General features: G+C 44.6%; 1 protein-coding gene, 1 long non-coding RNA gene and 2 other non-coding genes across 4 annotated transcripts in view; 1 reads left to right on the plus strand and 3 right to left on the minus strand.

Annotated features, from left to right (window-relative positions):
- Nucleotides 1-24,178, plus strand: part of LOC144486124 (histone H2AX-like) — a 216,899-nt gene that overhangs the window by 90,649 nt on the left and 102,072 nt on the right. The window lies entirely within an intron of this gene.
- LOC144486137 (uncharacterized) lies at nucleotides 865-8,752 on the minus strand. The gene is made up of 3 exons (XR_013496228.1): nucleotides 8,649-8,752; nucleotides 7,884-8,048; nucleotides 865-3,232 (listed from the first exon to the last, which is right to left on the minus strand). It is a non-coding gene; the product is annotated as an uncharacterized LOC144486137 (long non-coding RNA).
- trnam-cau (transfer RNA methionine (anticodon CAU)) lies at nucleotides 15,151-15,222 on the minus strand. Its single transcript has one exon. It is a non-coding gene; the product is annotated as a tRNA-Met (tRNA).
- trnal-cag (transfer RNA leucine (anticodon CAG)) lies at nucleotides 21,990-22,072 on the minus strand. The gene has a single exon. It is a non-coding gene; the product is annotated as a tRNA-Leu (tRNA).

Here is a 24,178-nt window from a genome sequence, read left to right on the forward strand (position 1 = left end):
TTTCATATGATGTGACCCTTCGTAAACTGGGTCTGTATTCTCTGTGATTCACAAGCATGAGAGGCAAAACATTAAAACATACAAGATTCTGAAGGGGTTTGATTTTGTGGACATTGGGAGATTGCATAAGCTGGCTCAGTGTAAGGATCAGATCATTTCGGACTGACATGAGAATAAATTTCTGCACTCATTGGGTTGTGATCCTTTGACATGCTCCATTGTTGAATACACTAGTGGTGGCACAGTGGTTAGCATTGCTGCCTCAAAGCACCAGGGAACTGGGTTCAATTCCACCTTGGGTGATTGCCTGTATGATGTTTGCACATCCTCCCCATGTTTGCAATTCATCCCATTCTCCAAAGTTTAGATGGATTGACCATGCTAAACTGCCTGTTAGTGTCCCAAATATATTGGTTAGGGGGATTAGCAGAATATGTGGGGTTACCGGGATAGGTTCTGGGTGGGATGCTCTGTCAGAGAGTCAGTGCAGATTCAATGGATCAAATGGCCTCCATCTGCACTGCAGGTTATGACAGTCGATGACAATTAAGGCTGAGATAGACAAATTTTGGTTTCTCAGGGAATCAAGGGAGTGAGGAGTAAAGTGGAGTTCAATCCCAAGATCTGAAACTCCATAAGCAGCTGGTATGCCCACACCTGGAGTCTGCACCCACAGTTTGGAACCCACACTTTCAAAAAGATATACAGCTGATAGAAAGAGTGCAAAGCTGTGTAACCAGGAAAATGGAAGGCATGAGGGGAATACTTAGTGAGGGATTAAGAATTATTGGATTGCAACCTTTCAAGAGGTTGATTTATGGTTTAGTTCAAATTTATAAATTGATACATGACCTTATTACCCAAGCTTGAAAAGTTCTTTATTCGGAGTTACCATAGTTTTGGTGATCGTCAGTATCAACTACAGAAATTTGATTCACATCTTAATAGTCACAGTTTGTTTTCTCCCCAATAGAACTGCTGATATTTCAAATGATTTTGTTAGGAATGCTGAAAATGTAGTGACTTTTTAGAAAACTTGTCAGAAATATAGTGTGATTCCTATCTATGTATTGTCTGATGATGTTGCTGTTCTTGTTTTAATACTGTGCCTCTGTGCTTTGCACTGTATGGCAATAAAGACACATAAACCATAATTGTTTTGAATGGTTTAACATTATTGATGGGCCACATAGTAAATGTCTGCCCTTATTTCCTGTGTTCTTGTGACTGGACAAGACACAAGCATGGATACTGAGGGGAAAAAAAGGGTGGAAATTGCAGAGGCAATGGTTAAAAGTTTTCTATCCGAGCTAGTTATATGAGTTGTGCCAGAGGACTGGAGAATTGCAAATGACAAATACACTTCTTCAGAAAAGGCTGTGAGGATAAGCCAACTAAAGTCCAATCAGTTTAACCTCAGCAACGTGAAATATTCTCCAAACACTGGAGATTAAATTAACACTCACTTGTGCTGATGTACAATAAGGAAAACACATACATAATGATTAAAGGGGAATCATATTTTACTTGCTTAAGATTTTAATGAGGGTAACAGAAAAGGTTGATGAGGGGAATGTGGTTAATGTGAACATGGACTGCCAAAAAGCATTTTATAAATAAAGGGGCACACAGCAAACTTGTGGTAACATTTGGAGCTGATAGAATAAAAGGGACAGCAGCAACATGGATAGGAATCTGACAGAGTGACAGGAAACACAGCAGTGGGAAATGTTTTTATTTGGAATGGAGGTCGGTTAAAGTGGGATTCCAGGAGGGTTGGTGTTAGGAATCCTGCTCTTCCTGATACACATTAGAGACATCGGCAATGCTGCACAGAGCACACATTCAAAATTGTGGTAATTACACAATACGTGACAGCATTGTGAACTGTGAGGGGGTAGTGTTGAAGCTCAAAGTTACTTCGACAGCTTGTGGATTAGTGAGACAAGACCAATTTAAAGCAGAGAAGTGTGAAATGATTTATTTCAGTGGGAAGTAAAGGGAGAGACAATATGAAAAAAATGATACAATTGTAAAGGCATGCAGGAACAAGGGACTTGTGATTAAATGTGACACTAATAATTGCTGTTTGGGTGACAGGTTGAGAGTGTGGTTAATAAAGTATTTGGGATTGTGAGCTTTATACATAGGGGCACAGTTTACAAGACCAAGCAAGTTATGGGAAAGCTGTATAAAACCCTGGTTTGGCCTCAGTTGGAGTGTTGCATTATCTGCAGGACAGCACTGTTTAGAAAAGAGGGGAAGGCATAAAAAAGGTTGCAATAAATCTCTGGGCGAGGGTCCAGGGATGAAGAAGTTCAGTTGCATCGGGAGATTGGAGAATTTGGGTCTTTGCTGAAGAGAAGGTTGAGAGGAGATTTGATAGAGGTGTTCAGGATTGTGGAGGGAAGTGGAAGGAGCTGACAGGGAGAAGCTGTCATGTCCCAATCTTCCTCTGTCAGGAAGTGTTCCCCAAACTGAATGAACAGGGCACTGTTCCTGGTTACACTTCTCTGGCAATGCTAAATATTCCGAGTATTTGTTTTAATGTGTAATATTTAAGATAATTATACAAACACAACAAATTGTTTAGAGTAAAGAAGAGACATTAAAAGTGAAAATTCATGTTGACATCTCTCTGCTGGGCTTTGAGTCTTTCCAGTATGGGCCACTGATCTGATTAATCCAATGATGCTTTTCCCAGTCGCCTGCGTAACATGGCTTGAATCCTGGACTTTCAGTTTTTGAACTGCACAGCAGAGCGTTTAAGAAAGTATTGGGGCTGAATGGCCTCATCTGTGCTCCAGTCCTCCTTCCGTCTGGTGAGCTGATCTGACACCCACCCCAGAGTGGAGTTGCTGCACAGATTGCCTTAAAAATGGTCTCTCAGCTGAGGGAATAACTGTGAATCTCATCACCACTTCCATCCTGACTAATTTCCTCCACTTCAAACCGTCCATCAATGCCAGAAGGAGTCAGAACTGGAGTCGGAGTCTCCACCAATGATTCAGTCCCATCTTTGACCACTTGAGCATCCTGCCTTGCCTCACATCTTCTCTGTTCTCCAGCAGCGATGATGTTCCAGGGTCTTGGCTACTCTGAATGGCCTGTTCGAGGATCGCCTTGCTCCAAAGCAGCTGCCTTTTGATGTTTGTCAGCAAGTTGTTGAAACTTGGCTCTTCACCTCCAACTTCAGACCAATCGGGGACTTCCACCTTCCAAGCTTCTGGGGCTGGTTGAGCAGAAACAACAATAATTGAGGATTTTGCAGTGTTGCCACATTCGAGCAGATTTCCACCTGGGGCATTTCATTAAACACCGGCTTTTTCACTTCATTAACAACTATAGGAATGGCAATGCAATGTATTGGCCCATTTATCCTCACATAGGATTTCGCACATCATGTTGAAGTTGCACAAGACATTGGGAAGGCCACACTAGGAATACCGTGTGCAGTTCTGGTCACCCTATTATAGAAAGACCATTATTAAATTTGAAAGAGTGCAGAAATGATTTACTAGGATGCTACCGGGACTTGATTGTTTGAGTTATAAGGAGAGGCTGAATAGACTGGGACTTTTTCCCTGGAGTGTAGGAGGCGTGGGGTGATGTTATAGAGGTCTATAAAATAATGAGGGCCATAGATCAGCAAGATAGTCAATATCTTTTCCCAAAGATAGGAGAGTCTAAAAGTGGAGAGCATAGGTTTAAAATGAGAGGGGAGAAACACAGAGGGTGGAGTCTGGAACGAGCTGTCAGAGATAGCAGCAGAGGTGGTTACAATTTTGCCTGGGCGGCATTGATGAGTTGGGCTGAACGGCCTGTTTCCAGCTGTAAATCTCTGTGACTGTATGACTATGACTCCAGCCCTATCCGGAAATGATGCAGGTTGTCACTATCATTGCTGTAAGTGGAGGTGGACAATGCTCATTCACAACATCTGTATTCCGTATGAACAGCTGGCAGGTAGAACACCAAATCAATGGTAAATATTCTGTCAATATCCAGTGAAACTGGGGAACCATGTTAACGGGTCAGTATATTGACAACACAGGACTCTGTGACAATAGCTTCATCCCCAACAGGATGATGTCACCACATCCACAATTTCCCCAGTTTGGAGATTCCAGTCAGGAAGCAAGGAGCAAAGTGTAAGACACCAGAGAAAAGACAAGAGATCTTCATTTCTATCAAACAAATCATGATGTCAGGAGTTCCCAAAGGACAGCCAATAAATGACTTCTTTAAGAGGTCATAGTCATAGAATTTTACAGCACAGATAGAGGCCATTCAGCCCCTCGTCTATGTACTGGCCATCAGCATCTATCTATTCTAATCCCATTTTTCAGCGCGTATTCAAACATGTACGACCTGATGAGGGAACCAAACGTAACATTTCCACATTTGCTGACAACACAAAACTGGCGGAATTGTGAGTTGAAGGAGAATGCATGGAGGCTTCAAGGTGATTTGGACAACTTGAGTGAGTGACCAAACACATGGCAGATGCAGTACAACGCGGCTAAACGTGAAGTTCTACATTTTGGTGTGAAAAACAGAAAGGACAGGATGAGAGGAGATCTGATTAAAACATAAAATTCTAACAGGGCTGGACAGATTAGCTGCAGGAAGGATGCTTTCCTTGGTTGGGGAATGTAGAACAAGAGGACACAGTCTTAGGATACGGGGTTCACCATTTAGGAAGAGGAGGAGGAGAGATTTCTTCACCCATAGGGTGGTGAACCTGTGGAATTCTCTACCTCAGAAGCTGTGGAGACCAAGTCACTGCATATATTCAAGAAGGAGAGAGAGGTTTTTTTTAGATTTTACTGGCATCAAGGGGTATTGGGAAAAATGTGAACATGGAATTGAGATAGAGGATCAGCCATGATCACATTGAATGATGGAATAGACTCGAAGGGCTGAATGGCCGACTCCTCTTCCCAGTTTCTATTTTTTCAAGTTCTGATGAAAGGTCACAGACCTGAAACACTAACTCTGTTTCTCTCTCTAAACAGATGCTGCACAATTTGCTGAGCTTGCTTTTCTGCTTTCATTTCAGATTTCCAGCTTCCGAACAGAACCCAGCCAGAGTCAGCACCTTCAGTAGAGAGGGAGAGAGGGACCAGTGAGTGTAGAACTGAACCCAGCCAGAGTCAGCACCTTCAGGAGAGAGAGAGAGGAACCAGTGAGTGTAGAACTGAACCCAGCCAGAGTCAGCTCCTTCAATAGAGAGAGAGGAACCAGTGAGTTAGAACTGAACGCAGCCAGAGTCAGCACCTTCAATGGAGAGAGAGAAACCAGTGAGTGTAGAACTGAACCCTGCCAGAATCAGCACCTTCAACAGAGAGAGAGGAACCAGTGAGTTAGAACTGAACCCAGCCAGAGTCAGCACCTTCAGTAGAGAGAGAGAAACCAGTGAATGTGGAACTGAACGCAGCCAGAGTCAGCACCTTCAGGAGAGAGAGAGAGAGAGGAACCAGTGAGTTAGAACTGAACCCAGCCAGAGTCAGCACCTTCAGTAGAGAGAGAGAGGAACCAGTGAGTTAGAACTGAACGCAGCCAGAGTCAGCACCTTCAATAGAGAGAGAGGAACCAGTGAGTGTGGAACTGAACCCAGCCAGAGTCAGCACCTTCAGTAGAGAGGGAGGAACCAGTGAGTGTAGAACTGAACCCAGCCAGAGTCAGCACCTTCAAGAGAGCGAGAGAGAGAGAAACCAGTGAGTGCAGAACTGAACGTAGCCAGAGTCAGCATCTTCAGGGGAGAGGGAGGAACCAGTGAGTGTGGAACTGAACCCAGCCAGAGTCAGCACCTTCAGAGGATAGAGAGGTAACTAATCTAAACCCTGTATTCAAGAACAGATGATGTGGAGATGCCGGTGTTGGACTGGGGTAAACACAGTAACAGTTTTAACAACACCAGGTTAAAGTCCAACAGGTTTATTTGGTAGCAAATGCCATTAGCTTTCAGAGCGCTGCTCCTTCGTCAGATGGAGTGGAAATCTGCTCTCAAACAGGGCACAGTTTGCCCTGTTTGAGAGCAGATTTCCACTCCATCTGACGAAGGAGCAGCGCTCCAAAAGCAAATGGTATTTGCTACCAAATAAACCTGTTGGACTTCAAGAACAGAGGCAGAAAAGAAAGAGGGAACCAATGAACAGTGAGCTGAACGCCGGTCAGAGGGCAGTTGCTGGAGTCCATCATCAAGCATTTGGAAAGCAGGGTTATAATCAGCATGGATTTAAGGGAGGGAAATCACGCTTGACAATACTACTGGAATTCTTTGAGGATGTAACTAGGAGAGTTGACCAGGAAGAACCTGTGGATGCGGTTTATTTAGACTTTCAGAAGGCTTTGGACAAGGTCTCACATGACGTTTTTAAGTTTTAAAGGTTAATTTGTTTTTTAGTGTCAGAAGCAGGTTTACATTAACACTGCAATGAAGTTATTGTGAAAATCCTCCACTCGCCAGACTCTGCTGCCTGTTCAGGGAGAATTTAGCATGACCAATATACCTAACTAGCACATCTTTCAGATTGTGGGAGGAAACTGGAGCACCCAGAGGAAACCCACATAGATGCAGACGTACATAGATGTACGTGCAGACTTCACAGTGACAGTGACCCAAGCCAGGAGTCGAAGCCGCGTCCCTGGCGCTGTGAGACAGCAGTGCTCACCACTGTGCCACCTCTCTACTATATAAAATTAAAGTACATGGGATTGCAGGTAGTGCCTTGTGATGTAAAGAAAGCTGGTGAACAGACAGGAAGCAAAGAGATGGCATAAATGGGTATTTTTCCAATTGGAAGGCAGTGATTAGTGGGGTACCGCAGGGATCTGCGCGAGGACCCCAACTGTTCATATTATATATTAATGATTTGGACACGGGAGCTAAATGTATTATCTCCAAATATGTAGATGATACAATTGTGTGGGAGGGTGAGCTTTGAGGGGCATGCAGAGATCCTCCAGCGTGATTTGGACAGGCTGAGTGTGTGGGCATCTACATGGCAGATGTAGTATTATGTGGATATTATGGCAGATGATGAAATTTGAATTCACTATGAATCTGCAATCAAAAATCTAATTGTCGCTTGTCATTGAACCCTATCTGGTTTACTAATGTCCTCTAAGCAAGGAATTCTGCTGGGCCAGAGTGTGTTTGAATTGTCACGTCTAAAGGTAACAAAAGCATGGATGAGGGTTTCAGGGACGGGTGAGTTGAGGTATTACAAACACTGTGTGATGTTACACAGCTGGAAATAGGTGATCTTGGTGAAGGAACAGATATGTGGTTGGAATCTTATTTCCGAGTCTGATGAGGTGCCAAGATTATGAGGGTTTGTTTCAAACTCGGACATTGACAGTGGGAGATGGACTCAGTGACTGAGAACAGAATTTGTAGTGGAAACATTGGTCTTCCAAATATTTAATTAGGGGAATTCTCTGCTTAGCCAGTACTCGAGGTCGGAGAAGGAGTGTAATAACTTAATAACAGGGGATTGGTTGTGAGGGGTGATGGTGAGGTAGAGCTGGGTGTTATCAGCAGACATGTGAAAACTAACACTGTGCTTTCAGATAATATCACTGTGGGGTAAGGTGTAGATGAAAAATAGGAAGGAGCCAAGGATATATCCTTGGGTGATTTCGGTGGTAACAGAACAGGATGGGAAGAGAAACCATTGCAGGTGATACTCTGCATATGACCAGAAAGATAAGAATGGAACCGGCCGAGTGCAGTCTTACCCAGCTGAACAATCCCTCCTCATCTCCTCATCCTTCTCAACCTACCCACACCTTTGACATGGTTGACTGCCCCATTATGCTCCAATACCTTCCCACTGTCAGGTCAGTGTGCACAGCAGGTGAAGATGTTAATGTACCTGACATCCTGGGAAAACTAATGATGGATGAAGGGCTGGGCCTCAGTAAACGAGTGGAGAGAAAGCTGGAGTTCTCAATCATCTTCATCTCGAGCGGCAGCTCCTCCCTCTCAATATGTGTGGTGAGATCAGGCCATTCTGCTCAGTCAGGAACACCCAGACTGACTGTAAGAGAGAGAGAGGCTGTAATTAGAACCAAACAATAAGGGAGATTCACTCAAAGTAACCAAGCCCCATCCCAAAACAGAGCACAGGAAGATCCCAGTATCTAACCGTGGCCTCTGCAAAGTGAGCTGCTCTAACCTGCTGTGACACTGAGCCCAACACACAAAGCACGGGAAGATCCCAATTTCTGTGCTGATTGGTCTGACTCCAGGGAGTTTGCAGTGCCACTATTGCCCTCTTTTTAGGGCAGTGCCGCTATTGCTGAGACGGGGAACTGCAGCGTGACATGTTTACACAGGAAGCTGCCATTGGAAACACTAAGCTGCGGATTTATAGAATCCGACAGTGCAGGAGGAGGCCATTCTGCCCATCGAATCTGCACCAACTACAATCCCACCCAGGTTCTACCCCCAGCACTGACCCGAGCTGGTCCCCATGAAACGAAGGAGCAGTTTAGCATGGCCAATCCACCTAACCCGCACATCTCTGGACTGTGGGAGGAAACCGGAGCACCCGGAGGAAACCCACGCTCCCCACGCTGTGAGGCAGGAGTGCTAACCACTGTGCCACCCCATTTACAGCCGGGCAGGATGAGATTACCGCTACCAAAACCCTTCACCCATCCGGTGCCCCGCTGTGGATGGATCCGGACCCGGGGACTGAAGCCACTGGCGGGACATTTGCTGCCGCTCCGCGCGGTGTCTGATGGGCCTGCGACCGACAGCTGGGAAAACCAATCGGAAATTGACGCATCGCGATTATCCAATGGCCGCTCTGCGCCCACTGAGTGACAGCTGCGTTATCCAATCAATGGGTTCCATAGTCAGAAGTTCGAGACCATTGAAAATGATGCTCCCAATTGTAACCAATCGCAGACCGCGTTGCTAACAACAACAGCCCCACAATGTGATTGACATCTTGTCTAGCCAATCGTAACGCAGTGTCCAATCGGACTGTGCCGCTCGTGCGCGACTGCCGGTCCGATGGTCGTGGGTTATCGTTGATATTTGCCCTCTTTTTCGGTCAAACCAAATAAACAAACTCGTGAGCGTCACTCCCAGCCCAGCGTCATTGCGTCATTCAATTCGATCCGGAGCTGAAACCAATGAGAAATCAAAGAGCTGGAGGCGGAAAGAATCCTTAAAGTGGAACCGAAAACACAATTATAGTTGTACAATTATAATTCGTTGATGGCAGTTAAAGCGGCAAAAGGATTGCGGAAAGTCAGAGGATGCAAAAGCTGAAACCCGCGGGAAAGGAAGGAGGAAAGAAATGAAGGGAACAGGCGACAGAAATGAACGAGAGGAAAGCAAGCTGGAAGCCAGGGGCTTTTAGAGAGGGTATTCCAGAGCTGAAACCCAGAGAGTTGAAAGTACGAATATCACTGGTGGAGTGAACCAAGTAAGAAGTCTCACAACACCAGGTTAAAGTCCAACAGTTTTATTTGGTCGCAAAAGCCACTAGCTTTCAGAGCGCTGTTCCCTCATCAGGTAAGTCAGGTAACGTGATGAAGGAGCAGCGCTCCGAAAGCTCGTGGCTTTTGCGACCAAATAAACATGTTGGACTTTAACCTGATGTTGTGAGACTTCTTACCACGAGGGCAGAATCAGTGGAGCTCAGATATCTCAGAGGATTGTTATGCTGGAGTTGATGAAAGGGAGGAAGAGCTGAGGATATGGAGGGTTTTGGAAACACGGATAAGAATGTTAAAATTGAGATATTGCTTAACCACGAGTCAGTGTTTGTCACTGAGCACAGGGTTGATGCATGAACGGTATCTGGAGTAAATTCTGATTTAATGATGAGAAATCAATTAGCAGCTTTCTGGACACAGCAGCACAATAAATCGGATCAGAAGTGGACCACTTGGCCCCTCAAGCCTGCTGCTCCATTCAATAGGATCATGTTTTAGATTCCAAACCACAGAATCTTTACAATGCCGTAACAGCCCATTTGGTCCATCAAGTCTACACTGCCTTATTGAAATTGCGCGCTACCTAATCCCACTCTCCCGCCTCACAGCCCCAGAGACCCGGGTTTGCTCCTGGCCTTTGCTGACTGTGCAAATTTTGCACATTCTCCCCCGTGGGTTTCCTCTGGGTGCTCTGGTTGACTCCCACGATTCAAAGATGTGCAGCTTCGGTGGATTGGCCATGTTAAATGTTCCTTTAGTTTCCAAAGATGTATACATTAGGAACTGAATCTGTGCAATTTTGACACTTATTTTGAAATTTTCCCCCTGGTTCTTGATGAACGCTTGACTGGAACATGAAAAACTCTATAATTGAATCCCTACATTGCAAAAGGTGGCCATTCGGCCCATTGAGTCTGCACTGATTCTCTGATCTATCCACGCAACCTCAAATATTTATCCTGTTAATCCTCCTAATCTAAACATACTGGGAGACATAAGGGTAAATTTAGCATGGTAAATCCAACTTACCCTATCAATGGAGTGTGGGGGGAAACCAGAGCACACAGAGGAAAGCTACGTGGACATAGAGAAAATGTGAAAAATACGTACAGTCACCCAAGGCCTCAATTGAGTCCAGGTCCCTGTCATTCTGCAGCAGCAGTGCGAAAGCCACCCTTATTTCTCTTCCATAAGACCATAAGACAGAGGAGCAGAATTAGGCCACTCAGCCCATCGAATCTGTTCCGCCATTTTTCTCATTCCCATTCTCCTGTCTTTTCCCCATAACCCCTGATCCCCTTATTACTCAAGAATCTATCTATCTCTGTCTTAGATTCACTCAACGACCTGACCTCCACAGCCTTTTGCAGCAAAGATTTCCATAGATTCGCCACTCTCTGGCTGAAGAAATTCCTCCTCATCTCTGTTTAAAGGAACGTTCCTTTCGTCTGAGGTTGTGCTCTGGTTGTAGTTTTTCCTACAAGTGGAAACATCCTCTCTGTGTCCACTCTCTCCAGGCCGCCCAGTATCCTTTAAGTTTCAATAAGATCCCCCCTCATCCTTGTAAACTCCAACGAATACAGACCCAGAGTCCTCAACCGTGCTTCATACAACAAGCTCTTCGTTCCATGGATCATTCTTGTGAACCTCCTCTGGACCTTTTCCAAGGCCAGCACATCCTTCCTTAGATACGGTGCCCAAACTGCTCACAATACTCCACACGGTGTCTGACCAGAGCCTTTGCCAGCCTCAGAAGTACATTCGTGCTATTGTATTCCACCCCTCTCAACATTGCATTTCCCTTCCAAACTGCCGACTGAACCTGCACGTTTACCTTAAGAGAATCCTGAACAAGGACTCCCAAGTCCCTTTGTGCTTCTGAGTTCCTGAGCATTTCACAATTTAAAAAGTAATCTGTGCCTCCATTCCTCCTTCCAAAGTCCGTAACCTCACACTTTCCCACATTGTTTTCCTTCTGCCATTTCTCTGCCCACTCTCCCAGCCTTTCCAAATCCTTCTGCAGCACACCTGCTTCCTCAATGTTACGTTTCCCTCTACAGGTCCTCACAGACTTCTTTCCGTGAGGAAAAATACCCAACTTCTCAATCGAAGAAGTTCATTGTTCAAATTCATTGCTACAAATCTTTGTCAACAGAATCATTCATGTGAATATCCTTTGCACTCCCTCCACACTTCTTCAAGTGTGGTGCCCAGCACTGGACTCAGTGCTCCAGGTGAGGCCTATCTAGTGTATTTAAAATCTCAACATGATCTTCTTATTCATGTATTCAATCTTCCAATAAAACATAGGGTGTCATTTGCTTTATTACCTGCTCTCTCAACATGCCCAACCACCTTTAATGACTTTTCTACTGAGAAACCGAGATCCCTTTTTTCCTGCATTTCCTTAAGTGTTTCTCCATTTATTTCTCCACACTCTCAAAATGAATCAACTCACACTTCTGTGCATTGAACATCATCTAGTTAGGTGATTGACTCGCCCAGGTGCCCGACTGTGGCAAATTGGGGAATTTCACAATAACTTCATTGCAGTGTTAATGTGAGCCTTACATGTGACTAATAAACTTTACTTTAACTTTACTTTTCTTTACTTTTACTTCATCTGCCACTCGTCTGCCCAGAGGACAGCAATGGAATCATTCACTCAGCATCTACACATTGTTCTGAGCACTAGGGTCTCTCAGAATAATTCACTCGGCCTCTCAACATGGAACAACCACCTCATTCCGGGGGGTAATCTAGTGAACCTTCTCTGTACCGCCTCTAATGCAAGCTTATCTTTTCTCAAATGTGGATACCACAGCTGCACACAGCATTGCAGATGTGGTCTCCATAAATTCCTGTACAATTGTAGCAAGACACTTTTCTTCATCTCCTCCAATTCACGTGCAAAAAACCAAACATGCCATTTGCCTTTGTAATTGCTTGAATGAATAATCCAGATTGTGCTCCGAATTCTCGAGAACATTTTAAATCCGTCACATTTCAAACTCTCCTCAACTCTGAAGAAGAGTCACGGACACCGAAAGCATTAACTCTGTTTCTCCCCCGATAGATGCTGCAAGACCTGCATGAGGTTTCTTGCATTTTCTATTTTTATGTCAAATTTCGTCACTGTGCCATCCTCATCTCCTTTCAGACACATATTTGTAATTTTTTAACTCTCCAGTGACTTAGGCCACCAACTGTCTTGTCATTTAATCAGTGCTGCACTTCTACTTGTTTAGAAACGACAAGAGAACAGTTCACACTCGATTCAGTGATGAATGATGAATGAGAAATTATGTGAGGAGTTGTGACAGAAAATGAGCATCTCCGCCTTCTCCCTGTAACGCGGCAGATAACAATCTAATTCCTTTGGAACGTTTCAATTGAATCTGTATCCACCGCACTTTCCAGCAGTGTATTCCAAACTTTAAACACTCACTGTGTGAAAAATGTTTTCCTCGTCTTCCTATTCCTTCCTTTGCTCATGATGTTCAATCTGTTCTCTCTCATTCTTCATCATTCCACAAGTGGGAACAGTTTGTCCCTATCCATTCTGTCCAGACTTCTCATGACATTTAATACCTGTAAGTGGAACCCCTGATGGAGTGGTAAGATATTTAAACCAGTCGACATTAAGGCATGGATACAACTCGCAGCATTCAGTTAAATGACTTTTAAATACGTTTATGAGCTAACACGAAGTAATGTGAGATGCAGTAATTTCATTCAAATGAGTAATTATGATTGTAAAATACATATGCGGATATTTTGAATGGATTATTATTGACTTTAAGGAAGTTACCAATTGGCAGTAAACCAATCCAGATAACCCTTTGTCAAAGGGTCAGCTGGACTCGAAACACGAGCTCATTTCACTCCTTACAGATGCTGCCAGACCGGCAGAGATTTTCCAACATTTTCTCTTTTGGTTTCAGATGACAGCATCCGCAGTAATTTGGTGTTATTTTAGAGTTGTACTATTGCACCTTATTTAGAGTTGTAGGACTGAGAAACGTCACTAATGAAATGGATTAGATACTTTGGAACTGTTTTCCTTTTACTTTTCATTGTCTCTCTATAATCTTCCTACCAGAATGAATCACTTCACAATTCTCAGCTTTGAATTTCATCTGTAACTTGTCCACGCATTCCGTCATCTTGCCGATGTACTTCTTGAAGTTTTACACCAGGCTCCTCACAGGTCACGATGCTTCCAAGTTTCACATTGTCCACAAATTCTGAAATTGTGCCCTGTGCACCATTACCTCTGTCGAATATATCCTGGTGCATGTTCACAGTATCTACACCTTGTGTGCATATCAAACTGGGTTGAGGCTTATAACAGAAAAGAGGAGCCAATGCAGATACCTGCCTGCATATTCCACGTAAATGCTGCAGAATTGTAGTCAAGTGGTTTTGTTATTATTGTTAAGAGGAAGTAACAGAGGATGGTTTCGATCCATCGGCCTCTGAGCTATGGGCCAAGCACTCTTCAGCTGCGCCACTCTGCTACAGAAAGTCCAACTTCGCTTCCACCCTCCCCCCCCGCCCGCCTCCGCTCCCCAGTCTCCGCCCCCTCCCCCCTCCCCCACGACCCCTGTCCCCTTCTCCCTCCCTCCCCCTCCTCCCCCGTTCCCCCTCCTTCCCCTCCCCCTCCACCTGCCTTCCCCTCCTCCCCCCTCGCCCTCCCCCGCCCCCTCCTCTCCCCTGCTCCCTCCCCCTTTCCCCTCCCGCTCCCCCTCCCCCTCCCATCTCCCCCTCCCCCTCCTTCTCCCCCCTCCCCCTTCCACTCCCCTCTCCCCTCTCTTTCTCCCCATCCCCCCTCCCTCCTTCCCACTCCTCCCTCCCCCCTCTCCTCCTCCCCCTTACCCTACCCCCCACCCCCGCTGCCTATCAATGCAATCAGTCAGATATTCACTTCCACACTTTTGTTTAACACCATCACCAGTGTCAGGAGGCTCAGTCTGGCTACACAATTCCACTGCATTACACCAAGAATAAAGGGTCAGAGAAAGACACACACAAAAGCAGCCAAAGAGGTTGTTTGTTCACGTGTAACGACAGTCACGGAATTGATCACTGATGTTTCAAAGGAGTTTTCTCTTGTAAATATGTTTATAAATATATTTCCCGCTGTGTAACTGTGCTCTCTGCTGTTCAAAGATGTTCACTGTTGTTGTGCAAAGTGTTTCACTGTTTATCCTGCTGTGCTCTATGATATAGAGGTTAACAACATGGAAACAGCCCCATCGGCCCAACGTGTCCATGCCGCCCAGTTTTTTACCACCGAGCGATTCCCAATCGCCCGTGTTTGCGCCATACCCTCCAGACCCATCTTCCCCATGTAACTGTCTCAATTGTTGTTGAGAGATGATTTCTGCTGTTGTGTAAGATGCTCCGCTGTTGTGTTTCCGGCTGTGTAAATGTTTTTTTTTTCTATTCTGTTAATATGGCCCCTGCTCTGCAAATGTGTTCCACGAAGATTCTCCGTGAAGATGTTTCTGTCAGTAAATTGTTGCATGTTGTGTTAAGATGTTCCCCGTTCGTATGCTTTCTTGCATATAAAATTGATTCACTGCAGATTGAGGTTTTTTGGAGAAAAGAGAAGCCCATGTAAATACCTGTCTGCCGACTCCACGTCTAAGCCACAAGTCGTTTCATTGTCAGTGATAATAGGAATAGCAGAGAATGGTTTCGATCCATCGACCTCTGGGTTATGGGCCCAGCACGCTTCCGCTGCGCCACTCTGCTCCGGTAAAGGCCATTTCTGCTGCCTATCAATATAGTCAGGCAGATTTTCGCTCCTGTATCATTTAATACACGTTCCAGTGTCGGGACGCTCAGCCACTGCATCAAAGCGAGAATAAAACAGAGAAAAACACGCAATAGCAGTAAGAGAGATTGTCTGGACACGTAACGACAGGCAAAGGTGATGGGAAACCGGCAAAGCACGGAATTGGAAAATCGACCTCTATTTTTAAAGGAATTTTCTGTTGCAAGTACATATTTGTAAATATATTTCCTGCTGTGTACCTCTGCTCTCTGTTGTTGAGAGGTGCTTTCTGCTGTTGTGTAAAATGTTTCCCTGATGCTTTCAATATCTTTCCGGTTGTATAAATATGATCCATGTTGTGTACTTTTTAAAAATGTTCTGTTAATATATGCCCTGCTCTGAAAACGTGTTCCGTGTTGTGTGAAAATATTCTCCGTGAAGATGTTTTCTGTTCGGCAGAAAGATGATTAACTGGTCTCATAATGTTCCATATTGGGTTAAAATGTTGCACGTTGTGTTAAGATGTTCTCTATTCTTGTATAAAACTCTGGTTAAACTGCAACTGGATAACGATCGCCCAATTTCGACTGCATTTTACCCTCTGTTAGTAAATGTGATTGGGGGATTCAGATTGTATCCAAACATGCACGTGAGTGAGATTTGTTCTGTATCTATCTGTCTCCGGTTGTAGTTGCGAGTGTTTATTTGTTTTATTCATTTCGAGAGGTGGGCATCACTGAAGGGGCCAGCATTCATTGCCAATCCCCAACTGACATTCGAAAGGTGATGGTTTGCTGCTTTCTTGAACTGCTGCAGTCCATGAGGTGTCGGCACAGCCACAGTGCTGTTCGCCATACAGTCTTTCAGGATTTTGCCACTCTGACAGCGAAAGAGCCGCGATGTATTTCCAAGTCAGGATGGTGAGTGGCTTGAGGGTCAGCTTGCAGTGCTGGTGTTCCCATGTATCTATTGCCGCTGTCCTTCGAGATGGTAAGAACATAAGAAATTGGAGCAGGAGTAGGCCATCTAGCCCCTCGAGCCTGCCCCGCCATTCAATAAGATCATGACTGATCTGATAGTGGTTTAGTTCCACTTACCCGCTCGCTCCCCAAAACCGTTAATTCCCTTATTGATCAGAAATCTATCTACCTGTGACTTAAACATATTTAACGAGGTAGCCTCCACTGCTTCAATGGGCAGAGAATTCCAGAGATTCACTACCCTCCGAGAGGAGAAGTTCCTCCTCAACTCTGTCCTAAACTGACTCCCCCTTATTTTGAGGGTGTCCTCAAGTTCTTGTTTCCTTTCTAAGTGGAAATAATCTCTCTGCTTCTACCCTGGTAGAGGTGGTGGGCTTGTGGGTGCAGTCTAAGAAGAGTAGATGAAGAAATATTGCTCCCATTGCCTGAGGAGAGAAGGATGGCTTTTAATGTGCAGAGTGTTTAGGACCTGGGATGCACTGCCTGAGAGGGTGGCAGAGGCAGCATCAAATCAGGGCTGTCAAGGGGGAATGGAATCAGCACCTGAAGTGAAAGGATTTCCAGAGTTATGAGACAAGGACGGGAAAGGGATGAGCTGAGTTGTTCTTGTACAGACCAGCATAGAGACAAAGGGCCGAATGGTCTCCCTCTCTTTGCTGTCCCTTCTAAGATTCGAGGTGTATGAGTGTTGGACTCATTCTGTATCGCTCTGTCTCTGGTGCGACATATGTGTGTGATGTTCATTATGAATCTCTCTGAGAGACTTTGCAAATCTGTACACATTCTATCTGGAAGGTACATAATTGAAACAGGGCCTTTTGTTCTAATTAGTACATGATTCCACACGATCCTCTCCTCAAAATCTTCAACGTAACATCATCTGCTTATCTCTGAAATGCATTCTCCATCGTCTCATTACCGAGATTTTCCTTTCGTACATCTGTGCTAGTCGACTCAAATGCTCCAGGTAATAGCAAATTCGAAGTCATACTGACTGCATTTAAAAGTACATCAATATTGATTTCTCTATGGAATGTAATGCCGATATCCAATCATTAACTCCTGTTTGATCTGTCTCTGCAACAGCGACAGTTAAGATGCATTTTTCCGCTCTACTGCAGTTCTGTATTGCGGCCAGTGGATGTCAGCACACTCTGGTAGGCTGAAGTTCAGACATCAGAGAGGGACACAGCAGACAAGAATTGTTCACATCATATTGAACCTAGGACTGAGGAATTTAGAAATACTAAATCTTTTGGCCATTTCATTTTGAAATCTACCAGTACGCTGCTTCCCTCTGTATTCGTCATTTAAGTCCTGATAAACGAGCAAGGCTATGCTTATAATTGAATGTATTAGTGCCGGTTGGCATTTTATTTGGAACCAAATGGCAGTTGAATCATTAGCTTAGTTAGAATTTCATTCAGCAAATGTTTAATTATTAGTACAAACCTTTAAAGCATATTTTTCAGAAAGTTTTACCCATTTGTGATTGGGGATATTATATAGAGAGAAATGTGCTTTTCTTGATATATATTACTGACCTATATCTGGGTGCTTAGGTTTCGATCTCAAAATTTGTCAGTGGTGCAAAATTTGAAAACATTATGATTTTTAGTGAGGAGGATATTGATAATCTGCAAGAAGATATAGACAGTCTGGTGGAATGGGCAGGCACGTGACAGATACAATTTAATTAATGTAAGGAAGTGTGAAGTGATGCATTTTGGTCCGAAGATCGAGGAGAGGTGATATAAAATAAAGTATACACCTTTACCCGTCCTAATCCCCATTGCACCTTTACCATGCCAAGATTCCACAGTCTATTCATCCATCACAGAACCCATTGAATATCCAGCCTGCAGTCTACATTGCACATTCTACTTGCACATTCATCATTCAACATTTTACACTCCCATTTTCCGATGTACCTTCACCTTGCAGCATCTCCCTGCGCCGTCTCACAAGCCAGCCAACGTCGCACCTCCACTCTGTCCATTGCCCATGCTAGGCTTATCCTGCCCAGTCCACATTGTGTTTCACTTTGCTCAGTTACAATGCCCAGATTGCACACTGTTCCAACTTTTATATTCTCCATTAATAATAAATGAACAAATAGAACCACCCCTTGATTAAACACTGTCACCTTTTAGTGGGTGAATTTCATGAAGTGCTGTGTGTGGTTCCCTCCTTGACCTTGATGCTTCTGTACAAATGTAGTCAAAGGAAAATTATCCAAATATATCTTCAATTCTCCTGCTCATTCACAAGGAAATGAGCGGGTGATGGATACAGTTTCAATAGTAGCTTTAAAAGATAGAGAATGGATTTACAAATTTAAAATCCAAGGGAGAGATCAATGCCTGGAGTTGTTTTCAGGCTGTGGCGACGAGAATAACAATGCACATTTTCAATTTGAATTGTTCAAAATACTAGAATGGAAGATCTATTGTGGATGAAAGGAAACTTTAAACTGTGCAACTGTGCTGTGCTTCAGCGGCTTGTCATATAGTCATAGCGGTTTCCAGCATGAAAACAGGCCCTCGGACAACTTGTCCATGCCGCCTTTTTTTCAAAACGCCAAAGCTACTCCCAATTGCCCGCATTTGGCCCATATCCCGCTATACCCATCTTACCCATGTAACTCTCTAAATGCTTTTTAAAAGACAAATTTGTACCCGCCTCTACTACTGCATCTGGCAGCTTGTTCCAGACACTCACCACCCTCTGTGTGAAGGAAATTGCCCCTCTGGACCCTTTTGTATCTCCCCCTCTCACCTTACAGCGATGCCCTCTAGTTTTAGATTCCCCTACCTTTGGGAAAATATATTGACTATCTAGCTGATCTATGCCCCTCATTATTTTATAGACCTCTATAAGATCACCCCTCAGCCTTTGACAGTCCAGAGACAAAAGTGCCAGTCTATCCTGCCTCTCCTTATAACTCAAACCATCAAATCCTGATAGCATCCTAGTAAATCTTTTTTGCACTCTTTCTAGTTTAATAATATCCTTTGTATAATAGGGTGACCAGAACTGTATACAGTATTCCAAGTGTGGCCTTACCAATGTCTCGTACAAGTTCAAAAAGACGTCCCAACTCCTGAATTCAATGTTCTGACCAATGAAACCAAGCATGCCGAATGCCTTCTTCACCACTCTGTCCACCTGTGACTCCACTTTCAAGGAGCTATGAACCTGTACCCCAAGGTCTCTTTTACAGGAATCTCCATTCATCCATCACCTGCTGAGCATATCCAGCATTTTCGGTTTTTGATTCTGGTTTCCAGCTTCCAGCTTTGCGTTGTGTTCTGTGCAGGTGTTTAACTGGAACAGGGAACAGATTCTGATCAGCGCTGTGACAGATAGAGTAGAATGTGCCCCCGACTATCAAGCCTGTGAGATTACACTCCGAGCTGTCCACGAGAATAAGGAAGAGAAAGAGGGAGGATCATTCTGTGATGGACAGATTTCATGTACAAAGGACAAAATGGTCTGTATTCCCACAGCTGTTTTAACAGACATAAGATGTAGCAACATGACTTGCAATCAATAAAGTCCCTCTTCACAGCCCTTGACTTTTTAACTACGAGATTGTTGAACTTTCCACATTGTCAAAAATCCATATATGGACAAGTAAAGCAAACTTCCAGCATGTGGCGCTTTGGGTCGCGCGTTAGACATCTAAATAATGGCAAGTCAGCCATTCAAAGGTTGTGGGTTTCAGTCCCACCAGAATCGGACTTGGGGTCCGATTAGTAGAAAGCAGGTTGCTGCTCCGTTGATGTGATTCAGCTTCGGCACCGACATTTCCTGCTCTGCCATCTCTTCATGCTGCTTCTGTTTATTGGCTCCCAGGGAAACCACTGACTCAAAAATAAATCGCAAACCCCGGGGGCTTTCTTAAAGTTTGACACGACGTTCGCTGGTTGCGTTAGAAATAGTAGCATCTTTTTCAATTAGATATTTCGCTTCTTTTGAAGATCACGAAGATTAAACAACACACACGTGCAACAACAACAACTTATAAATAACTACAATCAATAAATAAATATCAGTGCCCTGCAACCTGGTGGTGTTATTCTGATGTGTCTGCTGCGCTTGTCCTTCTAGGCTGTCGTGGTCGTGGGTTTGGAAGGTGCTGGCAAAGGAGCCTTGCTGTGTTGCTGCAGTGCATCTTGTAGATGGCGCAAACTGCTGCCATTTTGTGTCGGGAGTGGAGGGAGTGAAGCTTTATGCATGGGAAGCGAATGAAGTGGGATGCTTTGTCCTGGATGGTGCCAAGTTTTTGCAGTGCTGTTCAAACTGCATTCATGCAGGCAAGTTATCTCAGGAAACCAGGTGCTCCGGTTTCCTCCCACAGTCCAAAGATGAGCAGGTTGGGTGGATTTGGCCATGCTAGATTGCCCCTTGGTCACCAAGGTGTTTGTATCGGTAGATTAGCGGGGTGGATGCGTGGCTCTGCGGGAATAGGTCCTGTGTGCGATTCTCTGTCGGAGAGTCGGGACAGACTCGAGGGCAGAATGGTCTCCTTCACCTCTGTCGGGATGGGGTGATTCTAAGGCGATTTGACTCTGTTCGAAATTCCCTGAGAAAACAATGGAACGCTATGTTTGTAGAACTTGGAGAATTGGATTTATTGCAAATTAAATGCTTTTTTACTGCAAGATGATGAAACTACCTGGATCACGTCAATGAATAGTCAAGATACTTGTGGAGACTCTCGAACTATGTTTTTTTTATCGTTGTAGATTTTCCACTGTGAAGGGAAAGACAACATTGACAAGCAAGAAATGGATATTGCGACTTACGCAGTTGCAAAGTTCACTGGAAAGGAATCCGAGGATCTGAATCCAGAATCTTCTGGTTTACTAAATCGGTGCTTTAACCAACTAAGCCACAGAGCCTGATACCGCTCTTCGTGGGTACAGCAGAATGCTGGAAATACATTCCAGATCTGGTGGTATTAGTGAAAAAAGAGATATTACCACATCTGTAACGTCCCTCTGAAAATAGAGATAGTTCACATTTCAGATGCAGACCTTTCACGGGAATGACCGGTTCTCTCTCCACAGATGCTATGGGACCTCGGATAGATTCATGAAAGAAAAATAACTGAATCCCACAGTGGCCCATCGAGACTGCACCGATTTCCCTGTAAACCTTTCAAATCCGCCTTTCCCCGACACCCGCCCACCAGGGTCTCAGGGGAGGTGCTCCTTAGGAATTCACAAAAGAAAGCACATCAGAGGGCATCACACAAATCACTCAGTGAAACACTTCCACTAAACATTGAGAGGTTTATCGTGAGCTTGGTTCCACTTACTGTTTTCAGACACACACCTGGTATAAAAGTAGCCGTGTTCAGGATGTGATTCACACACAGTTTTCTGCTCTGAAGGCAGATGTGCTCCTTCTGTGGCACGAGGTGATTTTTTAAAAAGTACTTTATTCATACGGGATATGTGTGCCGCTGGCGCGAGAAGCATTTATTGTCCAAATTAATAATCTTTGAGTAATTGGCGATGAATTCATTCTGGTGCCGCTGCAGTCCATGTGGTATGTGTGCACATACACTCCTGTTCGGGAGGGAGTTCCAAGATTGTGAGCCAGCCAGGGGAACGGTGATACATTTCCAAGCCAGGATGAAGTGTGTCTCGGAGTGGAACTCACAGGTGGTCGTTGTTTCTCAGCATCAACTGCCCTTGTGCTGCCAGGTGAGAAATTTCTTGGGTTTGGATGCTGCTTCGCGAACGAAAAATCACTGTCAGGAGTGGGATTTGAACCCACGCCTCCAGAAGAGACTGCGACCTGAACGCAGCACCTTAGACCGCTCGGCCATCCTGACGACATTGGCAAAGTGTAACATTTCTGCACAAGTCGATCTGAATTCCACCTTTATTGTCATTACATTTATAACTCGATGTATTTTTCCATTTTTGAACTCCAACCAGAGTCCTGTATCTGAGTCCCATCCTTTCCCAAGCCGCCAGGGGCTGAGGAGCTTCTCATTGCTGCATTGCGCTGTTTGCTCAAATCAACAAAGACCCAATTCCCGCCCTCCCTGTTCCTTACACGAAGGTGTTGAGAGTGTCAGACCTGAGCAACGTGAAGTATCCAGTAGGAGAGTTATATCCTGGCGACACTAATATCTCTCCACAGCTGCTTTCGCAGCTGCTGAATATTTCCAGCATTTCCTCTTTCTGATTTTGTCCCTTCATTACAGGAGTTCATTTACTGACAACCCAAAACTTGTCTCGAGGGCGCAGGTCCAGACATACCTTTTCTGTGATCTTCACACAGACAAGTTCACTCTTCACTTTCCAACTCACAAGCTTTAAAATCGGCTGCTTCCACACTCAGCACCCTGCGGCATTGCCTTCAACCCTCACCCCACCCTCCACCCGACCACCAGGGTCTCAGTAGTACAAATGCTTCTTGGGAATTCACAAAAGCAAGGGGATCACAGTGTTTGTGAGGGAATATAAAAGGTTAATCCACACTCACAAACGGACTGATTATGTGAGAATCTCTCTCTCTCACGTACACACACACACACACACACACACACACACACACACACACACACACACACACACACACACACACACACACACACAGACCACCACCACCACCAAGGCAAATGGTGAAATTTCATCAATTAAGAACATCTGGGATTAAAAGTCTGACGACCATGGATCGATTGTCAAAAGGAAGACAACTGCTTCACTAATGTCCTTTAAGGAATGAATATTTTAACTGGTTTGGACCTAAATGGGGCCCCCGACACACAGCAACTTTGGTGACTCTAAGCTGCCCTCTGAGGTGACCTATCAAGCCGCTCAGTTCACGGGAAATTTAGGATGGGCAATAATGCGGGCCCAGCCAGCGACACCCACATACCAGAAATGAATAAACAACATCAATCGGTGAGTCAAAATGAGGGGATACAGAAACTCAGTTGCAGTACCAAAAGTTGACAGAGACAGAATTCATTGAGAAACCATGTTTCAGTTCCGGAAGCTGACAGTCAGAACAAGTCACTTCTCCACGCACAGTTTAACTGATCGAATCAGAAAGATCCCAATCTTCATTGAGCAGCAGATAATGCAAAACACAGTCTGAATACAGACAGATGCACCAGAAAAAGCATTCCTTCTGGTTGCATCACAGCTTGGTGCGGCTCCTGCTCTGTCCAGGACCGCAAAAAATCGACAAAGTGTCGTAAACAAAGCCAGTTCATCACGCAAACCAGTCTGCCATCCATTGACACGCCGCGTTGCCTTGGAAAAGCAGCCAGTTGAAGCAGCCACGCACCGTGGACAGATTATCTTCCACCGGCTTCTGTCGAGAACTGGATACAATAATCTGACGGCAGGCACGAACCAAGTAAAGAACAGCGTCTTCCTTGTTACCATCAGAATTTTGATTGGACCTATCTCGTATTAATTTGATCTTTCTCTACATGTTGCTGTGACTGTAACTCTACATTGTGCGCTCTCTTCTTTCCTTCGCTATGAATGGTATGCTTTGTCTGCGTAGCATGTAAGAAACAATACTTCTCACTGTGTACTAATGCATGTGACAAGAATAAATCAAATCAAATAAAATCAAAGAATATGACACAGATATAAAGGTCAAGTCGCCGTAGTTGCAAATGACCAGAGGCTGCTTTCCCCCTCAAAAGGGAGAGCTTACAGGTGGCGATTTAGCCCAAGGGTTACCATACCTCAGGCGACAGGCAATGCTTGGAATATCTAATGTGCGATCGAATAGTACATCTGGATTTTCTTTGCAGAAAATTTGTATCAAAATCCTGATGTTGTTTTTAAATCCGGGGATAATATACGGCTGTTACAAACTGCCCTGCCACCTTCAATGATTTGTACACAGGTCCATATATTTCCCGCTGTTCCTGTATCCCCTTTTAGAATTATATCCTTTATTTTGTATT

This window comes from Mustelus asterias, unplaced genomic scaffold, assembly GCF_964213995.1.
Source record: "Mustelus asterias unplaced genomic scaffold, sMusAst1.hap1.1 HAP1_SCAFFOLD_290, whole genome shotgun sequence".
NCBI lineage: Eukaryota > Metazoa > Chordata > Chondrichthyes > Carcharhiniformes > Triakidae > Mustelus > Mustelus asterias.